Source organism: Mesoplodon mirus, assembly GCF_964341445.2.
Source record: "Mesoplodon mirus genome assembly, chromosome: 8".
Lineage (NCBI taxonomy): Eukaryota > Metazoa > Chordata > Mammalia > Artiodactyla > Ziphiidae > Mesoplodon > Mesoplodon mirus.
In genome coordinates, this window is record NC_138984.1 from 111,013,587 (window position 1) to 111,039,371 (window position 25,785).

Below are 25,785 nucleotides of genomic sequence, written 5' to 3' on the forward strand. Positions count from 1 at the left end.
TAGTGGAAAACCATATGACATTTTAATTCTAGGAAAAGAGGGACATAACAGAGGATGAATGGTAGAACACCTCAAAAATAGATAGTAAGATTCCAGGTGAATTAAGAGACTATATGAGAAGATACTGAAACAGAATTCTGGCTGGGATACAGAAGTACAAAATTCTCCATAGAAGAAAATGTGAAGATCAAGGCAGTACAGCATATAAAAAGAGCCTAAAACTCTGGAAATGGAAAACAGTGTGTCAAATACAATACAGAAGTTCTTACTGGTTTTATGTCTTTAGCTCTCTGAGTTTCAGTCTACTCATCTTTAAATAGTTATGATGGTATGCATTTCCTTGATTAACTGCAAGGGGTAAGTGAATACACACACACACACACACAAATGCAGAATGTCTGTAACAGTGCCTGATACACACAGTAAAACCACTCATAAAAATCTGCTGAAGGAATACATTAATAGTATAATTAGTAGCTGTATTTCTGATGCTAACTTTGAGCTAAAACTATCAGCCACAATAACGGCAATGCCATCTGCAGTGAGACATGGAAGATTAGAATCCCTTCCATGCCTTTGTGTAGACAGATGAGTAGCAGTCATTTGGCTTAATAGAAAATTGTCACTACTATCCTATCATTTGCCTTCTACAAATGTCCAGATGCCACTAAAGTGAGCCCAAGGTCACCATGGTGGAGTCCACTGTCCTGTAGCTGACTGTCTTATTTCTATCTGAGCTGACGCAGGGCCAGATGTTTGCATGGTGTCTACTGCTGGCCTTATAATGTTCAGCAACTTTTAGAATGAAATTTGTCCACAGATGACTGACCAGAGGGCAACCAGGGCAGTTATCCCTGCTGAATTCTGTTTCCAGCTGTTCATGGGATTATCCTCCCCCGTTCTGGGAGTTTTCTGCCAACTGATCAAAACATTGTCTCTCTTTCTCTGCTCACAGTAGCATTTGTATTGTAGACTTCAGCTGGGCCGGGGCCCCAGCCTTGGACACTGCTCAAACCAGAATCATCTCTTCCTTGAAAGATAGTTTAGAAAATTAGTTTATTTTCTTGAATATGTTTTCAGCTGGTGTTAATTCCACCAAGCAGATGGGCAGCTAAATCCTCTGAAGTTGCTAAATGTATTTGAGAACAAAAAAAATTTTTTTAGGAGATGACAAATGTTCAGTTTGTAGTTTAGCTCAATTGTTGTCAATATTTGCAAAAACTAAATGTCAAAAGGAATGAAAAATGTCCAACAATGTGAGCCCAATTAAAGGTTTCTTGTAAGAATTGTATTCATAGAATTTCACCTAACAGAGGCCTATCTCCCTTGGACCTGGGCACGAGATGTCAAACTCTGGGCCCTGAGCTTTAGAGGGCTCTGCTCTGACCCTCCTGCCGTCACCAATTTCCACCAGGTGAGGGTTCCTCAGGGTCAAGAGGATGTGTCCCATGCAGAATCTGTGCCTCCTCTCTGCCTCAGGCTGCTCTGGGCACTTGTAAATCAGGAATTTCCTTCCCAACAGCCCTGAGCCTGCTTCTAGGACCTGTACAGGCCTCTGTGTACACTGGAGGCCCAAGCAGCGGCAGCATAGAGGGGATGTGAAAAGGGTACAGACAGGAAGGCTGGGGTGTACACACAGGTGCACTGAGGTTCCTGGTGGTAAGGGAAGATAGGGATTCAAGTGGGAAGAGAAAGGGAGGTGACCAAAGAATGGGGCTGCAGATCAGGAGTTTGGAACTAGACGCCTATTACAAAACATAGAAAGGACTCCGAGAATTTTAAACTCCAATTTGGTTTTCCAGGATGTGATGAAGGTATACTCATCCAGGTAAGGGAATAGAACATATTTTATTTGGCAGTTTGCTGGCCTGACTTGTGACTTTTACATATTGGACACGAGGAACATGGGGAGCACGTTACTCTTACTCAAGGCTCCTGTAAATGTCAGGGGTGGGGATGTATCAGAGTTAATTTGAGAATATTACAGGCTTACAAATGGAAGAGTAATTGTATTAAATTCTGTTAATTTCTTTAGCAATACTAAGACTACAGCTAATAAGCCACAATAAGAAATAGCATGTTTCTAAGATATTCTTTTTTAATGAAAGTTGCAAACATCTACAAAAGTAGAGGTTACAGCATAAGAAACTCTCATGTACCCATCACACAGCTTAATTATAATCAACTCGTGGCCAATAAGATTTCACATTTACTCCTTACCCCCCTTCCAGATTGTTTAAAGCAAATCACTTATTTATGTCAGTATGTACAGACTACAAAGACTCTCTTAAAAATGTAACCATAGGGCTTCCCTGGTGGCGCAGTGGTTGGGAGTCCGCCTGCCGATGCAAGGGACATGGGTTTGTGCCCCAGTCCGGGAAGATCCCACATGCCGCGGAGTGGCTGGGCCCATGAGCCATGGCCGCTGAGCCTGCGTGTCCAGAGCCTGTGCTCCGCAACAGGAGAGGCCACAACGGTGAGAGGCCCGCGTACCGCAAAAAAAAAAAAAAAGTAACCATACATTACACTACACTTAAAATTCATGAACTGTATAAAATATCCAGGAAGGATACAAATCTTCCAACCATTTCGTACATTCTGATACCTCATTTGTTTTCTTTTTACTGTTTGTTCAAATCAGGATCCAAATAAGGTCCACACAACGTCTCGAGACTCATTAATCTATAGATTTTCTCCCTTATTTTTCCTCCTTGCAATTTCTTTGCAAAGAAGAAACCAGGCTGTTTGTCCTATAGACGTTCTCGTAGTTCGAATTTTGCCTAACCTATTTTCATGATGTTTCCTGTAAATTGGTGATTAGATCTGCAGGCTTGATTACATTCAGGTTCAATGTGTTTCATAGGTGGCGTTGTGTATCTACCAGGAGGTATATAACAGACAACTGTCTTTCCCTGTGATGTTAACAGCCAATGATGATCACTACCTAGAGTCACTGTTTCATTAGGAGTTGCAAAATATATTCTAATTATATCATTCTGTCTTCATTTATTAGCTAAAACATCCTATAAAGAGAAACTTGCCCCTCAATAGTGATTTAGTTACAGTTCTTAAAGGAAAGACACAATAAATGCTTCATTCCTTTCCGTTAATATCAGTTTTGAAAATAATGAGTTGCTTCCTCAGCATCCTCTAAAGGTTGTTTTGGGGTTGTTTTGTATCATTATGAACAAAAGGATTTAGCCATAGCTGATGTGTTTCAACATACGACTGTTATTATTCTTACTGATGCACAAATTGAGACATTTTTGATGGGCAGAAGCCTTTTCAAATTGGATCATGAGTCTTTTTAAAAACAGCCTCAGAATAACAATAGCAACAGGACCTCCAAAAATATGATTACTAAAAACAATTACACTTTCTGTGTTTCTTTTCTTCAGATCATTGATTTTATTATTTTTTCATTTTTATTTATATATTTGACATATAACATTGCATTAGTTTTAGGTGTACAGCATAATGTGTCTTTCTTTTTGTCTCTAATATATCCTACTATGAATGTATGAACTTCTCTGTCTTGAAGTCACTTCAAAGGATTCTTCTCTATGTAGTTTTGTCATCAACTCAATTTACAGTTTGATGCATTCTGTTGTGCTTTCAGTTTTTCAGAATTTTTAAATTAGATGTTATGCTATAATTACATTCAACATTCATATATTTTAAAAGTCAAATTCTCAAAACAAAGTTTATTCAGAGAAATTTAGCTTCTATTCCTGTCCCATCCTCTCTCTTTCTCACTAGAGTTAACCATCTTTAAAGTTTTACTTTATCCTCCACAATATACCTCTTTCCATATATTTTTACACGTGTACATACACATATGTGCACAAAACTCACTTCCTTCTTAGATAAATTGTAGCATAGTATATATACCCAACTTTTTCTACTGGTATTACTTCTGGTGATTTGGTGATTATATTTATATGAAAATATGGAGAAAAACATTGATAGAAATGTTGAAAATAAGGAAGAAAACTGGGTGAGAATATTTTCAGAAGTAGTAATGGAAATAATATTGACTTCATAAATCATTATATTTACATCTAATATTTACTGCAAATTTAACTAAAGATGAACTTCTCAAATTGCTAAAGGCTCCTTAATCAAGTAATTCTGAAAAAGGGTGCAATGATATTTGAACTTTATTATAAGTTGTAGGGTGAGCCAGCTTGAAAATATATGCCTGAAACAACATTTTGTGTATTATGCAAAATGACAGAGACACTTGTCAGACATGCAGAACATATGACAAGCGATGAATAGGTACACATTGATTCTTGAAAACATTGGAAGAAAAATTTTAGTAAACTGGTTTTATATCCAAAACAGTAACTATATGTACTTGCTCCAAAGATAAAGATTGCACTGAAACAAATACTGAAGTTTTGAGAAGCTTAACATCTAATACTTTTTGTAGTGTACAATAGGAAGAAAATATATCTCAAGGGACAGAAAGACCTGTTGAAACCTGGCTCAGCTGTTTATTGGCTGTGTGACCTTTTGTAAATTACTTAACCTCTCTGAGCATTATTTTTCTTATCTATAAAATACGGATACTAATACTTCTGCACAGGATTGTAAGCAATGAGATTCCATGTTTAAAGCAACCCCCAAAGTTACCGGTACAAGGTTAATACTCAATAAATACTAGTTCACTTGCTCTTTTGTAGGTATAACAGAAACAGGAAGCTGTATAGAGTAATGGTTAAGAGGCAGGCTATCTGAGTTCAAATCCCATTGTCACACTCAAGCCGTGTGACAATGGTTATGTTATTCAACCTACATGAGCCTCAGTTTCCTCATCTTTGAAAGAGAGATAATAGGAATATTTTTCATGGAGGGTTAAGAATTAAATTACATGTAGTATTATGTTTCCTTCATGAGGAAGGGAACTTTTTCTCTTCTGTTTCACTGCTATATCCCTAGCACCTAGAAGAGTATCTGACACATGGTTAGTTCTCCTTAACTGCCAGTAAAAGCTAGATTAGTTAAACATTTGCATCTCACGTATCTTCTGTTTAAAGGGTCATCATAGAAGTTTCAAGTGTACTGCTTTGTCACTATTCACATCTAAGGAGTTCTCCCTTTGTGCACTTAGACCTAGTCCTTTGCCTCTCTAGGTTTAATTAAATGATGGATGTCCTCACCATCACTGTAATCTCCAAGGTCCTGGCCTTTCCTAAATCAGGCTTTAGGTACACTGAGGCAGTTCCTACAACCTTACTACTCTACTACTCAATTCTTTACCCAAGAGAGACTGTTCAGAAAATCTAGGTCTGCACAAACTTGAAGCCATTCAAATCTATTACACAGACCTGTAGGGTGTTTCCTGATAACATATGCTTTGGTGATTGTTTCTGAAAAGGCAATAAACTTGCAAGTGTTATATGTCATACATATTGGAAGTATACTAAATATATTACTATTTCACTGGGGACTCTCTTGACAATAATGTGAATTACTGAGGGAACAGAAATCAATTCTTAAAGTGTTTTTGACATCAAAGGTGACCGCTGGGCTTCAGGGAAAGGGTTCAAAGTAAGATTGACTTGAGTGATTGAGATGTTCCCAAGATGAACACTACAAAGGTAGGCCAACTTCTACTTTGTTTGCTGGGAACCAGAAACAAATGCAAAAATATAAGAGTTGTATAAAGGAATGGATAAAAGGGAAAGGAAGGCATAAAGATAATTCACAAAAGTAAGTTATTAGAGGCACTGGAAGGACTACATGCTGGGGTTATAAATTTCTTCTGTAGTCATAAGAGCAGTACAGCAAAGCCTAGACCCTGGGAAGAGGCCTAGACCACGTACGGATAAACCTCCACCTTTGTGTCTGAGAATGGACAGTACCCTAATAGACAATAGGTAAAATCAAAGGAAAGCCACATTCCTTGTCTTTGGTAAAAGCAAACATTAATTGTGCCTATCAAGAATGAATAAAAGGAATAAACATGGTCTATGAAAATGACTCTGTGATAATAAATATTCGTGTTGAATCTAAAAAAAAAAAAAAAAGGTAGGCCAGGCATTCTCTCACGATCCAAGATGCAAGGGAATGCTGAAGGCCTGATTCAAAGGGCTAGTGTGATTAAATAAGGGCTTTATAGGAAGAGTCCCAGCCACACATGACCATCAGCTGCTTCTAAAACCCACTGGGAATACTCACACCTTTAGGCCCATCTTTGTCTTCTGTTCTCTTAACCTAAAATGCCCTTTCTTCAGTTTTCAATGCTTCAATACCCATCTCAAATGAATCCCTCTCTGGCTAGCAGAGGTTTTCTTATTTCTTAGATCATTTTTCTCTCCCTTTCTTGCGACAAAGATTTGGTTTCATCTAACCTGATTTTTTTTTTCCCAAGTGTGACTCTAGCTTTACCGTAAGATCCTGAGGGGGCAGGGGACAGAACTGACTTAATTTGTGCCCACCCTCCCTCCCCATCTCGTTTAACACAGGGTCAAATCAACTTTTCCCTATTAGAAAAAGTTGTCACAGTTGGATCTCAATAGTGCCTGCAAAATCTTCCTCCTAATGTAACAGTACCACCTGAATGGAAAGAAAAATTTTTAATTAAATAAAATTAATCAGATATCTGAAAGTTATTTAGGTAAATATGATGCAACAGACTGGCCAGATGTAATCCACAGCTAGGGCTCAATAAATGATAGCTAAAACAGCAACAGGGCACATTAGAAATACTATTAATACTTTATTCATTTATTACATTTACTGAGCACCTACTATATATCACTCTAAAACCATAAGAAGTTTATGGTCTACTGTAGGGGAACACATAGGTTGAGGTCCAAAGACGCTAGCAAGAAAAATATATAATTATGTGATTAAAGTCTTACAATAATCAGGTGAGGAAAGTAGAATGCTCTACAAGGCATCAAGGAGAAAGTAAATCTGGAGCTGGGCTCTGTTAGCTAAATACATATTGTCCAAGCCAACTGCAAAGGGGAAATTTGGGTCATCTTAGCTAAATCCAATGATTAGGCAGTCTATATAGTAAATGTAATTGTAATTTGAGGGCAGTCTGGATGTTTGGAAATACTATCTTTACCATCAGCCTAGTTAATTTGATAATGCAGTACGAAAATATCAGCCGAGATAACTTGATAATGCAGACCATAAACGAGGCACTAAAGATACAACGATTGAACTTGCCTTATGAATTTTGAAAAAAGAAAATGACAGATGCCAAGTTTTCTGTTTAATCTGATATAATTTCATTTACCCCTCCAGCCCGTGTATCTCCTGGGTACAGTCTCAATCAGGTGATGATGAACAAGTTTTAGAAACACCATCAGGGACTTCCCCTACAATGCAGGGGGCCCCAGTTCAACCCCTGGTGAGGGAACTAGATCCCGCGTGCCACAACTAAAAGATCTGCACGCTGCAACAAAGATCCCACGTGCCGCAACTAAGACCCAGCACAGCCAAATAAAAAAATTTTTTTTTTTGCTGTACGTGGGCCTCTCACTGTTGTGGCCTCTCCCATTGCGGAGCTCAGGCTCCGGAAGCACAGGCTCAGTGGCCATGGCTCACGGGCCCAGCCGCTCCGCAGCATGTGGGATCTTCCCGGACCGGGGCACGAACCCGTGTCCCCTGCATCGGCAGGCGGACGCTCAACTACTGCGCCACCAGGGAAGCCCCTAAATAAATATTTTTTAAAAAAAGAAAAAAGAAACACCATCAGTGGCAGAAAGTATGAATTTATGATCAAGGCTGGGAACTGTATGAACTACAATTGCTTCTGATATCATCTGAAACTTCATTTTCTACCATGGATTATAAACTACAAAATGAATGAAAGTGGGAATACAAAGAGTATTTGACCACAAGTCAGAAGTCCTAGGATTTAGATTGGTACTTACCTCACCACGTGACCATGAACAACTTACTTCACTTTTTTAAGTTTCAATATCGTATTTATTTAACAGTTGCCATGTGATCCAGCAATCCCACTCCTGGACGTGTATACAGACAAAACTATAATTCAAAAAGATACATGTACCCCAATGTTCACTGCAGCACTATTCACAATAGCCAAGACATGGAAAGAACCTAAATGCCCACTGACAGATTAATGGGTAAAGAAGATGCGGTATGTATACACAATTGAATACTACTCAGCCATAGAAAAGAATGAAATAATGCCATTTGCAGCCACATGGATGGACCTAGAGATTATCATACTAAGTGAAGTAAGTCAGAAAGAAAAATACCATATGATAACACTTATATGTGGAATCTAAAATATGACACAAATGAATTACCTATGAAACAGAAACAGACTCACAGACATAGAGAACAGACCTGTGGTTGCCAAGGGGAAGGAGGCGTGGGGGAGGGATGGATTAGGAGTTTGGGATTAGCAGATGCAAACTGGTATAAATATAATGGATAAACAATGAGGTCCTACTGTATAGCACAGGGCCCATATTCAATATCCTGTGATAAACTGTAATGGAAAAGAATAGGAAAAAGAATGTATACATCTATAACTGAATCACTTTGCTGTACAGCAGAAATTAACACATTGTAAATCAACTATATTTCAATAAAATAAAAATTTTAAAATATTGTATTTATTTAAATTATGATATTGCAATATGTCCTGCCTACTACACTTAAGATTACAGTGAGAAGTGAATGAAATAATATAGGGAATGGTTTTGGAAACACTGAGCAATAAAAGAAGTGTAAAAGTCACTACTTTGTGGCCATGTTGATATCAATATTAATAAAAACACTAACCATAAAACCTAACAGCTTGAAATGCTATTGAAACTATGCAAAATGAAACTCATATTGGTGTTATGAGAAAATGCCTCCTGTCGCTTGCTGCTACTCCAGCCAACAGGTGAAAAACCTTGGGTCAGGAGAAATGTGAAAAGAATTCTGAAACACAAGTTAATGAAAGCTACGACACATTTCTTTTGTCAGAACTCCGTAGCTTTAGCACAGCTAATTCCCTCCTTTATTCCCTGGAAACATTCTTAAAAGCTTGAGGCTGTTTGTTAGCGACAGATGTAGACATTTATAACCAACGACCATCTTCACTGAATTATTTTTCCCAAATTAAACAAAGGATCCAAAAGAACAGTTCCCAGTGTTTACAATCAGCACACAGAGATACGCTCTGTGGGAATACCGTTTGTTAAATGCACTGCCTATGGACCAAAAGGTAATCAGAACAACAATCCTTGCTACTCAGACTGCCGCTGTTGCATTGTCCCATATGCTACCCCAGACAGACTGGTATAAATGTTATCTGAGGGTCAAAAAACACTCTGAAAGTAAACTTTACCCTACAGGAAGTGAACTTTCAATGCACCAAATTCCATTTAGTACCCTGCAGACAGGAATTCTGCAAAGAATATTCTGAAGCAGACAGCTCATCTTCTATAGGTGAGCACTCTATCACAGAAACCCAGGAACAGGAAATCGGTTCCTCATGCTCCCAGGCCACCACAGTTTATAACTCTAAGAATGATGACTATTATCAAAATTTTAAATATCCCCAAAATGGCCATTCTAAAACCTCTCTTGAAAGCAAGTTTCTATCATAAACACGCTATCTTTAAAATTCTTCCATATGTTTCATCTAAGTCTTTCATAGTACAATGCTGGCTGCCCCTTTCTGCTTCAGTGAAGGTATTCATTCATTCTTGTATTCATGCATTTCTTTTTCAACCAAATTCAAACAAAAAATTTTTGAATGAACATCATGGCAAAGGTCATTAGTAATAGTACAAAAGATACATGGGGATATGAGAAGCGTTCTCTGCCCCTTGGATAGGCAACAAAAATTTTTAACTCATTATGTGGATCATTATTAAGAACAGTGTATGGAATAGGCAGCTGCCTATCTGCAGAAAATATAGAAGACAGAGGAACATGTTGAACTGTCCCAAGAATAGTAATTAACAAATTTAGACTGTGAGAAAGAAACTCTATCGGTCAACTGCTCTAGATTTTTCAATAGATAAATTTGAAGAAAATGCAAGTGACGTAGGGTAACCTTTCGGCTAACAGGAACCTAAAAGATATATGCAGTTTTAGAAAAAACAGACAAGATTAAAATGTCTGGGGATGCACATTAAATGAAAAAAAGTATTAAACCACCAACAGATAAATGGATAAAGAATATGTGTGTGGGGGGGTGTATATTTTATATATATATATATATATATATATATATATATATATAATGGAATATTACTCAGCCATAAAAAAGAACAAAATAATGTCATTTGCACCCACATGGATGACCCCAGAGATTATCACACTGAGTGAAGTAAGTCAGAAAGAGAAAGACAAATACCACATGATATCACTTATATGTGGAATCTAAAATATGACACAAATGAACATATCTACGAAATTGCCAAGGGGACGGGGGCAGAGGGAAGGACTGGGAGTTTGGGATTAGCAGATGCAAACTACCATATACAGAATGGATAAACAACAAGGTCTTACTGTAGAGCACAGGGAACTGTATTCAATATCCTGTGATAAACCATAATGGAAAAGAATATGAAAAAGAATAGATATATATATATAAAACTGAATTACTTTGTTTTACATCAGAAATTAACACAACATTGTAAATCAACTGTATTTCAATAAAAAATTTTAAAAACACAGGAGGTTACTGCTCTAAAGTCATGATAATAGTTATTATTGGGGGAAGATAAGGGTTGAGATTAGGAAGAAGGATGTGGAGGGGCTTAGGGGGGCTGGCAGAGTGTTCTTTCTTGACTTGATGCTGGTTACAAGAATGTTCACCTTAGAATAATTCATTAAGTCAAAAATTCAAGGAAGAAGGGAAGAGGCAGCACGTCAAAAGGAGGACCTCTGGAGTTTGGAGTTCCACAGTTTGGAGCCGTGTGGCTGACAGGGTCTTGGTGCTCCGGCCGAGTGTCATGCTTGAGCCTCTTACGTGGGAGAGCTGAGTTCAGGACATTGGACCACCAGAGACCTCCCGGCCCCACGTAATATCAAACTGCAAAAGCTGTCCCAGAGATCTCCATCTCAATGCTAACACCCAGCTCCACTCAACACCCAGCAAGTTCCAGTGCTGGACACCCCGTGCCAAACAACTAGCAAGAGAGGAACACAACCCCACCCATTAGGAGCGAGGCTGCCTACAATCATAATAAGGTCACAGACATCCCAAAACACACCACTGGGCGTAGTCCTGCCCACCAGAAAGACAAGATCCAGCCCTACCCACCAGAACACAGGTCCTAGTCCCCTCCACCAGGAAGCCTATACAACCCACTGAACCAACCTTAGTCACTGGGGGCAGATACCAAAAACAATGGGAACTACAAACCTGGAGGTTGTGAAAAGGAAACCCCAAACACAGTAAGTTGAGCAAAATCAGAAAACAAGAGAAATACACAGCAGATGAAGGAGCAAAGTACAAACCCACCAGATGAAACAAATGAAGAGAAAACAGGCAGTCTACCTGAAAAAGAATTCAGAGTAATGAGAGTATAGATGATCCAAAATCTTAGAAATAGAATAGAGAAAATACAAGAAATGTTTAAAAAGGACCTAGAAGAACTAAAGAGCAAACAAGTAATGATGAACAAGACAATAAAAGAAAGTTAAAATTCTCTAGAGCAATCAATAGCAGAATAACTGAGGCAGAAGAATGGATAACTGACCTGGAAGATAAAATACTGGAAGTAACTACCACAGGGAAGAATAAAGAAAGGAGAATGAAAAGAATTTAGGACAGTCTCAGAGACCTCTGGGACAACATTAAAGGCACCAACATTTGAATTATAGGGGTCCCAGAAGAAGAAGAGAAAAAGAAAGGGACTGAGAAAATATTTGAACAGATTATAGTTGAAAACTTCCCTAATATGGGAAAGGAAATAGTCAATCAACTCCAGGAAGCACAGAGAGTCCCACACAGGATAAATCCAAGGAGAAACACGCCAGAACACATACTACTCAAACTATCAAAAATTAAACACGAAGAAAAAATATTAAAAGAAGCAAGGGAAAAGCAACAAACAACCTACAAGGGAATTCCCATAAGGTTAACAGCTGATCTTTCAGCAGAAACTCTGCAAGCCAGAAGGGTGTGGGAAGACATATTTAAAGTGATGAGAGGGAAAAACCTACAACCAAGATTACTCTACCCAGCAAGGATCGCATTCAGATTTGATAGACAAATTAAAACCTTTACAGGAAAGCAAAAGCTAAGAGAATTCAGCACCAACAAACCAGCTTTACAACAAATGCTAAAGGAACTTCTCTAGGCAGGAAACACAAAAGAAGGAAAAGACCTACAATAATAAACACAAAACAATTAAGAAAATGGTAACAGGAACATACATATCGATAATCATCATAAATGTAAATGGATTAAATGCTCCAACCGAAAGACACAGACTGGCTGTATGGATACAAAAACAAGACCTGTACATATGCTGTCTACAGTAGACCCACTTCAGACCTACGGACACATACAGACTAAAGTGAGGGGATGGAAAAAGATATTCCATGCAAATAGAAATCAAAAGAAAGCTGGAGAAGCAATTCTCATATCAGATAAAATAGAGTTTAAAATAAAGAATGTTACAAGAGACAAAGAAGGACACTACATAATGATCAAGGGATCAATCCAAGAAGAAGATATAACAATTGTAAATATTTATGCAACCAACATAGGAGCACCTCAATATATGAGGCAAATGCTAACAGCCATAAAAGGGAAAATCGACAGTAACACAATCATAGTAGGGGACTTAAACACCCCACTTTCACCAATGGACAGACCATCCACCATGAAAATAAATAAGGAAACAAGAGCTTTAAATGATACATTAAACAAGATGGACTTAATTGATATTTATAGGACATTCCATCCAAAAACAGAACACACTTTCTTCTCAAGTGCTCATGGAACATTCTCCAGGACAGATCATATGTTGGGTTTCAAAAGAAGCCTTGGTAAATTTAAGAAAATTGAAATCGTATCAAGTATCGTTTCCGACCACAATGCAATGAGACTAGATATCAATTACAGGAAAAACTCGGCAAAAAATACAAACACATGGAGGCTAAACATTACACTACTAAATAACCAAGAGATCACTTAAGATATCAAAGAGGAAATAAAAAAATACCTACAAACGAATGACAGTGAAAACACGATGACCCGAAACCTATGGGATGCATCAAAAGCCGTTCTAAGAGGGAAGTTTATAGCAAAACAATCCTACTTCAAGAAACAAGAAACATCTCAAATAAACAACCTAACATTACACATAAAGCAATTAGAGAAAGAAGGAAAAAAACCCCAAAGTTAGCAGTAGGAAAGAAATCATAAAGATCATATCAGAAATAAATGAAAAAGAAATGAAGGAAAGGAGAGCAAAGATCAATAAAACTAAAAGCTGGTTCTTTGAGAAGATAAACAAAACTGGTAAACAATTAGACTCATCAAGAAAAAAAGGGAGAAGACTAGAATCAATAGAATTAGAAATGAAAAACGAGAGGTAACAACTGACACTGCAGAAATACAAAGGATCATGAGAGATTACTGCAAGTAACTATATACCAATAAAATGGACAACCTGGAAGTAATGCACAAATTCTTAGAAATGCACAACCTGCCGAGACTGAAACAGGAAGAAATAGAAAATATGAACAGACCAATCACAAGCACTGAAATTGAAACTGTGATTAAAAATATTCCAACATACAAAAGCCCAGGAACAGATGGCTTCACAGGCGAATTATATCAAACATTTAGAGAAGAGATAACACCTATCTTTCTCAAACTCTTACAAAAAATTTCAGATGGAGGAACTCTCCCAAACACATTCTATGAGGCCACCATCACTCTGACACCAAGCCCAGAAAAAAAAAGTCACAAAAAAAGAAAACTACAGACCAATATCACTGATGAACATAGATGCAAAAATCCTCAACAAAATACTAGCAAACAGAATCCAACAGCACATTAAAAGGATCATACACCATGATCAAGTGGGGTTTATTACAGGAATGCAAGGATTCATCAATATACACAAATCAATCAATGTAATATACCATATTAACAAATTGAAGGAGAAAAACCATATGATCATCTCAGTAGATGCAGAAAAAGCTTTTGACAAAATTCAACACCCATTTATGATAAAAATCCTCCAGAAAGTGGGCACAGAGTGAACTTACCTCAACATGATAAAGGCCATACATGACAAACCCACAGCCAACATCATTCTCAATGGTGAAAAATTGAAACCATTTCCACTAAGATCAGGAACAAGACAAGGTTGCCCACTCTCACCACTCTTATTCAACATAGTTTTGGAAGTTTTAGCCACAGCAATCTGAGAAGAAAAAGAAATAAAAGGAATCCAAATTGGAAAAGAAGAAGTAAAACTGTCACTCTTTGCAGATGACATGATACTATACATAGAGAATCCTAAAGATGCTACCAGAAAACTACTAGGGCTAATCAATGAATTTCGTAGAGTAGCAGGATACAAAATGAATGCACAGAAATCTCTTGCATTGATGAAAAATCTGAAAGAGAAATTAAGGAAAGACTCCCCTTTACCACTGCAACAAAATGAATAAAATACCATGAAATAAACCAATGTAAGGAGACAAAAGACCTGTATGCAGAAGACTATAAGACACTGAGGAACGAAATTAAAGATGATACAAACAGATGGAGAGATATACCATGTTCTTGGATTGGAAGAATCAACATTGTGAAAAAGGACTACTCTACCCAAAGCAATCTACAGATTCACTACAATCCCTATCAAACTACCAATGGCATTTTTCACAGAACTAGAACAAAAAATTTCACAATTTGTATGGAAACACAAAAGACCCCGAAGAGCCAAAGCAATCTTGAGAAAGAAAAGTGGAGCTGGAGGAATCAGGCTCCCTGACTTCAGACTATATTACAAAGCTACAGTAATCAAGACAGTATGGTACTGGCACAGAAACAGAAATGTAGATCAATGGAACAGGATAGAAAGCCCAGAGGTAAATACATGCACATATGGTCACCTTATCTTTGATAAAGGAGGCAAGAATATACAGTGGAGAAAAGACAGCCTCTTCAATAAGTGGTGCTGGGAAAACTGGACAGGTACATGTAAAAGAATGAAATTAGAACACTCCCTAACACCATACACATAAATAAACTCAAAATGGATTAAAGACCTATATGTAAGGCCAGACACTATAAAACTCTCAGAGGAAAACATAGGCAGAACACTCTATGACATAAATCACAGCAAGATCCTTTTTGACCCACCTGCCAGACAAATGGAAATAAAAACAAAAATACACAAATGGGACCTAATGAAACTTAAAAGCTTTTGCACAGCAAAGGATCCATAACCAAGACGAAAAGACAACCCTCAGAATGGGAGAAAATATTTGCAAACGAAGCAACTGACAAAGGATGAATCTCCAAAATTTACAAGCAGCTCATGCAGCTCAATATCAAAAAAACAAACAACCCAATCCAAAAATGGGCAGTAGACCTAAACAGACATTTCTCCAAAGAAGATATACAGATTGCCAACAAACACATGAAAAGATGCTCAACATCACTAAGCATTAGAGAAATACAGATCAAAATTACAATGAGGTATCACCTCACACCAGTCAGAATGGCCATCATAACAAAACCTACAAACACTAAATGCAGGAGAGGGTATGGAGAAAAGGGAACCCTCCTGCACTGTTGGTGGAAATGTAAATCGATACAGCCACTGTGGAGAACAGTATGGAGGTTCCTTAAAAAACTAAAAATAGAACTACCATATGACCCAGCAATCCCACTACTGGGCATATATCCTGAGAAAACCCGAATTCAAAAAGAGTCATGTACCACAATGTTCATTGCAGCTCTATTTACAATAGCCAGGACATGGATGCAACCTAAGTGTCCAATGACAGATGAACGGATAAAGAAGATGTGGCACATATATACAATGGAATGTTACTCAGCTATAAAAAGAAATGAAATTGAGTTATCTGTAGTGAGGTGGATGGACCTAGAGTCTGCTATACAGAGTGAAGTAAGTCAGAAAGAGAAAAACAAATACCATATGCTAACACATATATATGGAATCTAAAAAAAAAAAGGTTCTGATGAACCTAGGGGCAGGACAGCAATAAAGACGCATACACAGAGTATGGACTGAGCATACGTGGAGGGGGAAGGGTAAGCTGGGACAACGTGAGAGAGTAGCAAGGACATATATACACTTCCAAACGTAAAATAGATAGATAGTGGGAAGCAGCCATATAGCATAGGGAGATCAGTTTGGTGCTTTGTGACCACCTAGAGCGGTGGGATAAGGAGGGTGGGAGGGAGACGTAAGAGGGAGGTGATATGGGGATACGTGTATACGTACAGCTGATTCACTTTGTTATATAGCAGAAACTAACACACCATTGTAAAGCAATTATACTCCAATAAAGATGTTAAAAAAAAGAGAAAAACACTCAAGAAGGATTCATCAGTATGGAACAATGAGAACCCCTAAACATTGAGAGTGGGAATGCAAAATGGCATGGTTACTCTGCAAAACAGTTTGGCAGTTTCCTGTAAAGTTAAACATAGGCTTACTATATGACACAGTAATCCTATTCCTAAATGAGATGGAAACATACTGAGACCTGGGAATGAAAGTTGTATGTTTATAACAACCTTATAATCACCAAAAACTGGAAGAAATCCATCATCGGGTGAATGAATAAACAAATGGTGGTACTTCTATATGATGGATTATGACTAAGCAATGAAAGGGAATGAAATACTGATATATGCAACAACAAGGCTGCATTTCAAAAGACTTGCTAAGTGAAAGAAGCCAGATACACACAAAAAATTAAATACTTTATAACTTCAATGATAAAAATTTCTGGAAAAGGCAAAACTACAGGGAGACAAATCGGATCAGCCACTGCCAGGGTCTTAGGGTGTGGAGAGGGAACAGACCATAGGCAAATGAGGGAACTCTTCAGGGACATGAAAATATTCTGTATTGATTGCAGTGGTGGTTGCGTGATGGCATATGCTTGTCAAAACTGGTCAAACTATACACTTAAAAGATGGATTTTCTGTAAATCTGACCAAAAAACATTTATTATTTAGAGCAGGAATGAATTTAGTTTCCAATTTTAAAATGAAACATATTCTCCCATATCCTGCATCTATTTTCTTAAAAGAAAAAGTGTGTTGGGTAGGGACAGTAATACATTAAGAGCTATAATAGGTAATTGGAAAAGACATTTGGAGGAGAGAGTAAATCACTGGTATTTTTACTGACGACTATGTCTTCAGAGAAACTGTTTAGAAGTGAAAACAATTCTGGTTGTCATGAAGTTCTCTCTGTTCAGGCTTTTCCCAAAACTGTTTCAAATAAATCCTAAAGCAGACAACCTAAGAGCCAAGAGCAATAATGGTTATGATCACAGCAGAGGATCTTCACTTCCTTTTACCAGCCAGGTTTCTCAGTATTCAATTTGACTGTCCTCAACAGAAATATTCAATCTAGGCATGGCAGTTTTCTCATCTCAACTTCTCCAGAGTCAAGTAACCAAAACAGACATGGTGAAAGCCCAGTCCCACAAAGCATCACTGTCATCAAAACATGGAGAATAAGACAATCCACTCCAAGTTCCTAACATGAAATCTGGTTGTTAGAACTTCAAGAAGCCCTGGTTATAACAGAGTAATTATAACTTCGCTCCACCTCATCTTTTTTTTTTTTTTTTTTTTTTTTTTTTTTTTTTGCGGTACGTGGGCCTCTCACTGTTGTGGCCTCTCCCATTGCGGAGCACAGGCTCCGGACGCGCAGGCCCAGCGGTCATGGCTCACGGGCCCAGCCGCTCCGCGTCATGCGGGATCTTCCCGGACCGGGGCACGAACCCGTGTCCCCTGCATCGGCAGGCGGACTCCCAACCACTGCGCCACCAGGGAAGCCCCACCTCATCTTTGATAAAGGAGGCAGGAATGTACAGTGGAGAAAGGACAGCCTCTTCAATAAGTGGTGCTGGGAAAACTGGACAGCTGCATGTAAAAGAATGAAATCAGAACACTCCCTAACACCACACACAAATATAAACTCAAAATGGATTAAAGACCTAAATGTAAGGCCAGACACTATCAAACTCTTAGAGGAAAACATAGGCAGAACACTCTACGACATAGATCACAGCAAAATCCTTTTGGACCCACCTTCTAGAGAAATGGAAAGAAAAACAAAGATAAACAAATGGGACCTAATGAAACTTCAAAGCTTTTGCACAGCAAAGGAAAATACAAACAAGACCAAAAGACAACCCTCAGAATGGGAGAAAATATTTGCAAATGAAGCAACTGACAAAGAATTAATCTCCAAAATTTATAAGCAGCTCAATAACAAAAGAACAAACAACCCAATCCAAAAATGGGCAGAAGACCTAAATAGACATTTCTCCACAGAAGATATACAGACTGCCAACAAACATATGAAAGAGCGCTCAACATCATTAATCATCAGAGAAATGCAAGTCAAAACTACAATGAGATATCATCTCACACCAGTCAGAATAGCCATCATCAAAAAATCTAGAAACCATAAATGCTGGAGAGGGTGTGGAGAAAAGGGAACACTCTTGCACTGCTGGTGGGAATGTGAATTGGTACAGCCGCTATGGAGAACAGTATGGAGGTTCCTTAAAAAACTACAAATAGAACTACCATATGACCCAGCAATCCCACTACTGGGCATATACCCCGAGAAAACCATAATTCAAAAAGAGTCATGTACCAAAATGTTCATTGCAGCTCTATTTACAATAGCCCGGAGATGGAAACAATCTAAGTGTCCATCATCGGACGAATGGATATAGAAGATGTGGCACATATATACAATGGAATATTACTCAGCCATAAAAAGAAACGAAACTGAGCTATTTGTAATGAGGTGGATAGACCTAGAGTCTGTCATACAGAGTGAAGTAAGTCAGAAAGAGAAAGACAAATACTGTATGCTGACACATATATATGGAATTTAAGAAAAAAAATGTCATGAAGAACCTAGGGGTAAGACAGGAATACAGACACAGACCTACTAGAGAATGGACTTGAGGATATGGGGAGGGGGAACGGTAAGCTGTGACAAAGTGAGAGAGTTTCATGGACATATATACACTACCAAACGTAAAATAGATAGCTAGTGGGAAGCAGCCGCAGAGCACAGGGAGTTCAGCTCGGTGCTTTGTGACCGCCTGGAGGGATGGGAAAGGGAGGGTGGGAGGGAGGGAGATGCAAGAGGGAGGAGATATGGGGAAATATGTATATGTGTAGCTGATTCACTTTGTTATAAAGCAGAAACTAACACACCATTGTAAAGCAATTATACTCCAATAAAGATTATAAAAAAAAAAAAGAAATGCATTTCAGTTCTAATACATGGCCTTTTCAAAAGCCTAAAAAGCATTATAAAACTATAGTGCAATTCAACTTCCTCATTTTACAAATGAGCGAAATGAGATCCAGAAAGGTCAAATTACTTAACCACCATTATTAAGCTAGTTAGAAGTGGGGCTAGAACCAGGTCCTAGAAAACCCATTCAATAGGACAGTGCTCTTTCAAATGAAATTGGAACTAAATTTTATGTTACAATTGTTTTCTCTACCAGGCTTGAATAATAGGTGATGTAAATTTCATGTTGTCTACTCAACAATATATAACTCCGTTAAGAATTTTAAAAACTTGTGACAAGGTCGTCATGTCTTATACAGAAGCAGAACTACAGGGGAATCAAGGAATGTTTCATATTAAGTTAGTAACTGCTGAAAAAGGCCTCCTTTCTTTCCATTCTCTGTATAATTGATTTTAGCCCCTCTCTGCTTTGCTCAAGTGAGAACTTACACGCCAGATACTAAGATACACATTTCTGACATCAAAGTATGATCCATATTATGTTAACCAAGCATTTAAAGAAGATGCCACGTAAACTCCTTTCTTCCGTCTGTTGCCATTTGAAGAAAAGTTATCATTTGACCAGTGTTGCTTTGCCATTTTTAACTTCTGGTAAATTCACCCAGAGGAGCAAATGAGAGGCCTCCATTTTTATGACAAGACTCCATTTTTATGACAGCAAGAAATATTGCTGATCATGTGGAAATTGCAACTCCAAATCAACAGAAAATTGCCCTCTACATTCATCAGGAGGAAGAAGGCACTGAGGAGAGCCAGCGTCTGTGACAGGTTAAAGCTGACGAAGACTCTGGGGCAGGAACAAGTGTAGAAGAGGGTCAGAGGGCCTGTGCTGTTGACTGCCCCAAGGTCAACTGGCGGCTGTCGTCATCTTGTTACATTTCACTCCTTCTAAAAATGTAGAGAAAATGTGCTTTTTTTTTTTGCAGTATGTGGGCCTCTCACTGTTGTGGCCTCTCCCGTTGCGGAGCACAGGCTCCGGACGTGCAGGCTCAGCGGCCATGGCTCACGGGCCCAGCCGCTCCGCGGCATGTGGGATCCTCCCCGGACCAGGGCACGAACCCACGTCCCCTGCATCAGCAGGCGGACTCTCAACCACTGCGCCACCAGGGAAGCCCGAGAAAATGTTCTTTTAATGTACCAGACAGATACGGAGGTAAAAGGGAATATGTGGGCAGAACACTGAAGGGCATATTACCTTCTTCAACACACTTCTATGCCAGATGCCTACAGCTTCCAAATGGGCAGTGGATAATGAACCCTAGGATTCTATAAAGTCTCTGAGAGCTGATAACGTGAACAGCAACCAGTGAACGAGTTAGGCAGTAAAACCGGCTCCATGTACATCTCCTTGAAGTTCAGCAAGCAGCAGACTGCACTTCAGCATAGCAATCAACTGTGAGAGGAGAAATCCCCTTACCGTAAGCAAAGAAATAGCTTCAAGGCAGCAGATAACAGTGCAGGAGAGAAGGTCAAAACAGGTGCAGAGAAATTCTGGAGGTAGAGAGTGCAAGCTTGGACTGCATTTGGGTGATTTTTAACTATCTTAGTCAATTATGAGCGACAAAGCTTAATTGTTCCCTTTACTGAAATTTACACTGCATCAAGTAAACACACACACACACACACACACACACACACATATGCCTGGAACTTTTCAAGGCTGCAGGGAAACAGTGATTGATTCCTGATGATTTGGGTGTGATGTGGTTTGCTAACTGCATATCTTTTACAAAACATGTCTGCTTGATGGTGAGAGTACCAGGTTGATTCTAATTCAAAGCTTCAAATATACTGCAGCATAGAGCTGCCACATGATAAACACGTGTCTTATTATTGCTAGTATCACTACCCAATCATTAATTTCATCTGATTTGACTCATGCCTTTGCATGATAACATACTATTAACAACTATGAAGTCTGGCTGTCCAGAATTTAGACAAAATTTCCCTTCATTTATAGCTAAACTATAAATGTGTTGTTTGGCTCATATATGTACATACGGCTTCTCCATCTGGAGTCTACATTTTTTGAGGATACATACTATGTTCTATCTTATTGTGCACACAATAAAAGCAGTTGATTGTCCTATATAAACAGCAGCTTTCAGTAATAGCCTACACATTGATTAGATTGTTTCCAAAGGGACCAACTCAAATACTTGTGCAAATCATGCATGGTTTGCATGAAATCAACTCTGTAGAGTCCCTTATTTCTTCAGAAGTCTGTTTTTTAGAAATCATTGTTACTCCACCTCAATACACCCCACCTGGTTGGAGACATTGTCCCTGGAATCAAACTGATGCACAAACATTTCATTCAACTCAAGGTGGAGTAATGAAGCTGGGGGTTCAAACACTAATTATCTTTACATACATAGCCTCAGTTCGCCCCATTGACCTTGGCTGGCTCGACAATCACAGTTCAAAATGGTTAAAGGGAGGATAAAGACAGTTATGGAATATAGGGGAGATCACAAAGCGAATCCCACATAAAATATGCCCAGCCATGTATACTACACAGACAATGGGTTAAACAATCCTTATGACATCTGGAAAGCATCTTTGATTTATATCACTAAATAATGAGAAGGAAGGAGCAGCCTGAATGATACCAACACCTGCCTTTAAGTACCACCTTACTGCATCTGTCTTGATTCATGCCTTCATCTATGGGGGAAGGCTTACTTTGAAAGTATCCTTTTTCTTCTCTGTATTTATATTAAAGAAGGTAAATGGTCTAAATTAAGTTTGTTATGGCTGCCTGAATCACCCTCAGTGAAGGCAATTTCTGATTTATGAGCTTAGAGCTAATTATGTAACCTTTAGTCACATTTTTTTAATTGCCCAAATTTTGGACCACTGCTGATCATTATATCCTAATCAGAGGTCAGGAGGAGGAAGGGCTTATGGACGAAGGTTTGGTGATGACATAAAAGAGAACTACTCATTTAAACACTTTTATAGATTTTTATCACCTACGTGATCCCATTACTCACTAACACAGGTAATCACAAATGCTCAGGTTTGCCTGGTGCGTTTAAGCCACCAAGCCCATCACTTAACTGAAACTGCATAAAATCAAGCCTCAAAGTAGTTCTGAATCGCTCATTCTGACACCTGAATTCTACTTCACACATATACCTAATTGCCCCAGCTTCTAACTTCATTATTCATTTTCCCCTTCAATGCCTCGCATCAGCCCTGAATCTGAGACTCAGAATCTCCTTGACTACTGTTTAGATGCTTCCATGGCTACGGTACTATCAAACATACCAGAAAAATACCTTACCCAACTCAGCCCAGGCCTCAGCATCTCATGCCTCTGTGCTCTAGGTTCATAAAAGAGGTACTGGAAAAATACAACACATGTATATTTACATGTCCCCATGAACTTGAAGTATAGTGCTTAACTTGAGAACCTTTAGCACTAGAGTTCTTCCTACTTTACTTGTTTTCACTTAGGCATAGACCTAGAATTCCTAAATCATACAGTGTGAAATTACTTAACTTCATAGACATAAGTGACATAGCAGAAGCAGTAATACTTTTACAAATTAATCCTAATTTGCACTATCGTGGACCACTGTCTATTATATCTTTTAATGCCATCTCTGGAGGGGCCTATGAGATGCATTCTACTATGAGTTTATTGCCAAAGATAATGTTTCTCTCTTTAGGGAGTAGTAGCCTTTGTCTACGAGATAAGAACTACATATCCTCTTGTGTTTTCCTTTTAATCTTGTCTGCCATGAATCTTAGAGCTAAATTAAATGCTCACTCTCAGAAAGCATGCTGGGCTGTGTAAGTGTGATTACTCGCCACATTCCCCTTTCATGGTCTTTATTTTCCGTTTTTATTTTAACAGTCTTACCGTAAAACTACCTTTTCTTGTAAGTCACTTCGCACCCTTTGAACAGGTAGGCTATTACATTATTCTAAAAAGTAAACTCATTCCATGAACCATACTCAAAGTGTGCCTACATTACATCTCAGATATCATCATGTACAAAAGGAACTTGTCAACCCAGGAAAAGAAGGAGAAAATTATGACTATAAAAGTTTTCAATTTAATGCGATTATTTGGATTATAGAATTTATTTACATGAGCATTTAGATACTGACCATGTCCAAGGGTGACATGCTATAGACAAGCTCTGTAATACTGAGAATTTTACAAAGACTTAGATTATAGTAACAGGATTGTTTGAATAAGCCTAACTAGAAACATCTTACAAACCAAAGTTTAAAATGTAAAAGGCCATCAGCAATGGTTTAGTGGGTCTACTTAAATTATCGTGTAATTATCTTCTCTGTTACATATGCTTTCTCCCCCCATCTTTTGCTGATTTACATTAGTTGTCTGGCTATAACTGGACTTGAACTTTCAGTGTCAATGAAGCTTACTAAGAAAACTGATTATGGGGCTTCCGTGGTGGCGCAGTGGTTGAGAGTCCACCTGCCGATGCAGGGGACACGGGTTCGTGCCCCGGTCCGGGAAGATCCCACATGCCGCTGAGCGGCTAGGCCCGTGAGCCATGGCCGCTGAGCCTGCATGTCCGGAGCCTGTGCTCCACAACGGGAGAGGCCACAACAGTGAGAGGCCCGCGTACCGCAAAAAAAAAAAAAAAAGAAAAAAAGAAAAAAGAAAACTGATTATGTTGGGGCAAAAAATCTTCATAAAGACAGTATGTAAAACCACCCACTATTTGTTTTACAAATAATTATCTTCTCTTTCAACCTAGAATGTAGCCTCAGCTCTTGTGCAACTCAAATCTGTATGGGGTTGTCATTTGATTTAAAGCAGATGACCTGGCGTCGTATGAAAGTAATTTACTGTGCCGGGTGCCTCACGCCCTGTAAATCAACAGCCTGAGTACAGAGACATCTCAATTAGACAGTACAAGGGTAGCAATATCTGCACCTTCCTTTCTTGTAACATTAAAATGGCAAGTGTTACAAAATGGTACTTGTTTTAAAGTGGCTTCGGAGAGTGGGGGAGGAGCTATTATTTCAAGTTTGGAGACATAAAGTGAGATTTGCCATCGGATAGAATGAAAAATTGAGCGCAAGGTTGTATAAGTAATAGCCTGAGAGGGGTGGGGCATGCGTCTGTTAAAGTATTGATTGGTGCGTTTCTACAGCACCTGTATTATCATGGGCTCCAAGAGTTGAACAGGGTGTTAAATTATGACTCTGAAACGGAGGAGTCATCCATCCTTCCTACCCTGTTCTTCCAAGATGCCTTTAAACCCAAATTCCACACATTCGTGGTATGAGCCTCCATGAGATAAATCATCCAAAGGCTCAACTTTGCTCTCTCCCTGCAACACACCTAAAAATTAAGCTGTCAATGTAAAAGCCTCATAATGAGGAAGCACAATTATCCATCACCAATCATATCCAAGTCCCAGTGGTAAATGAAAGATAAGACCCACCCAGTTTGCTGAAGAAAACTTTAGGGCAACGTCTCAAACTGGATTCTGCCTGGGATAACCTCATGAGGGAGAAAAGAATCAAAAATTATTTTCCTGGTTTTGCAAATGGTGAAGTGAAACATGAAAATAAAAGCAAACTGTTCCTCATAGGATGCCCGTATCTGGTCCCAGGATTGTAACTGCACAAGTCTGTGTTTTTTCCATGAAAATGAAGAGTTCTTAAATAGGATGAATCTTTACCTGGCCCCATATATATATTTTTTTTTTAAAATTAATTAATTTATTTATTTTTGGCTGCGTTGGGTCTTCGTTGCAGTGCGTGGGCTTTCTCTAGTTGCGGCGAGCGGGGGGCTACTCTTCGCTGCAGTGTGAGGGCTCCTCATTGCGGTGGCTTCTCTTGTTGCGGAGCACAGGCTCTAGCCACACGGGCTTCAGTAGTTGTGGCTCGTGGGCTTCAGTAGTTGTGGCTCGCAGGCTCAGCTGCTCTGCAGCATGTGGGATCTTCCTGGACCAGGGATTGAACCTGTGTCCCCACACTGGCAGGCGGATTCTTAATCCCTGTGCCACCAGGGAAGTCCTTGGCCCCCTATTAACTGTAATTGAAAGCTGAAAGGTTCTTACTGTACTGGAATTAAATCAAAGAAGTGCTACTTTTCCAGACTCCTTTCAAATTCAAGTTATGTCTTTTTAAAGGAAAGAAACTCACTGATTTTGATTTTTTTTTTTTTACAGATTCTAAATATTTACTCTAAATAAGGAGTAAGAGCTTACTGGATGATTCACACTCTTTCTACCTGAAAATAGGATTATGAGGACCAGTAAAACGG

At 38.7% G+C, this 25,785-nt stretch overlaps 1 protein-coding gene across 3 annotated transcripts in view; it reads right to left on the bottom strand.

Moving 5' to 3' along the window:
- Positions 1-25,785, bottom strand: part of NCKAP5 (NCK associated protein 5) — a 1,070,192-nt gene that overhangs the window by 468,132 nt on the left and 576,275 nt on the right. The gene's annotated exons all lie outside the window — the stretch shown is intronic.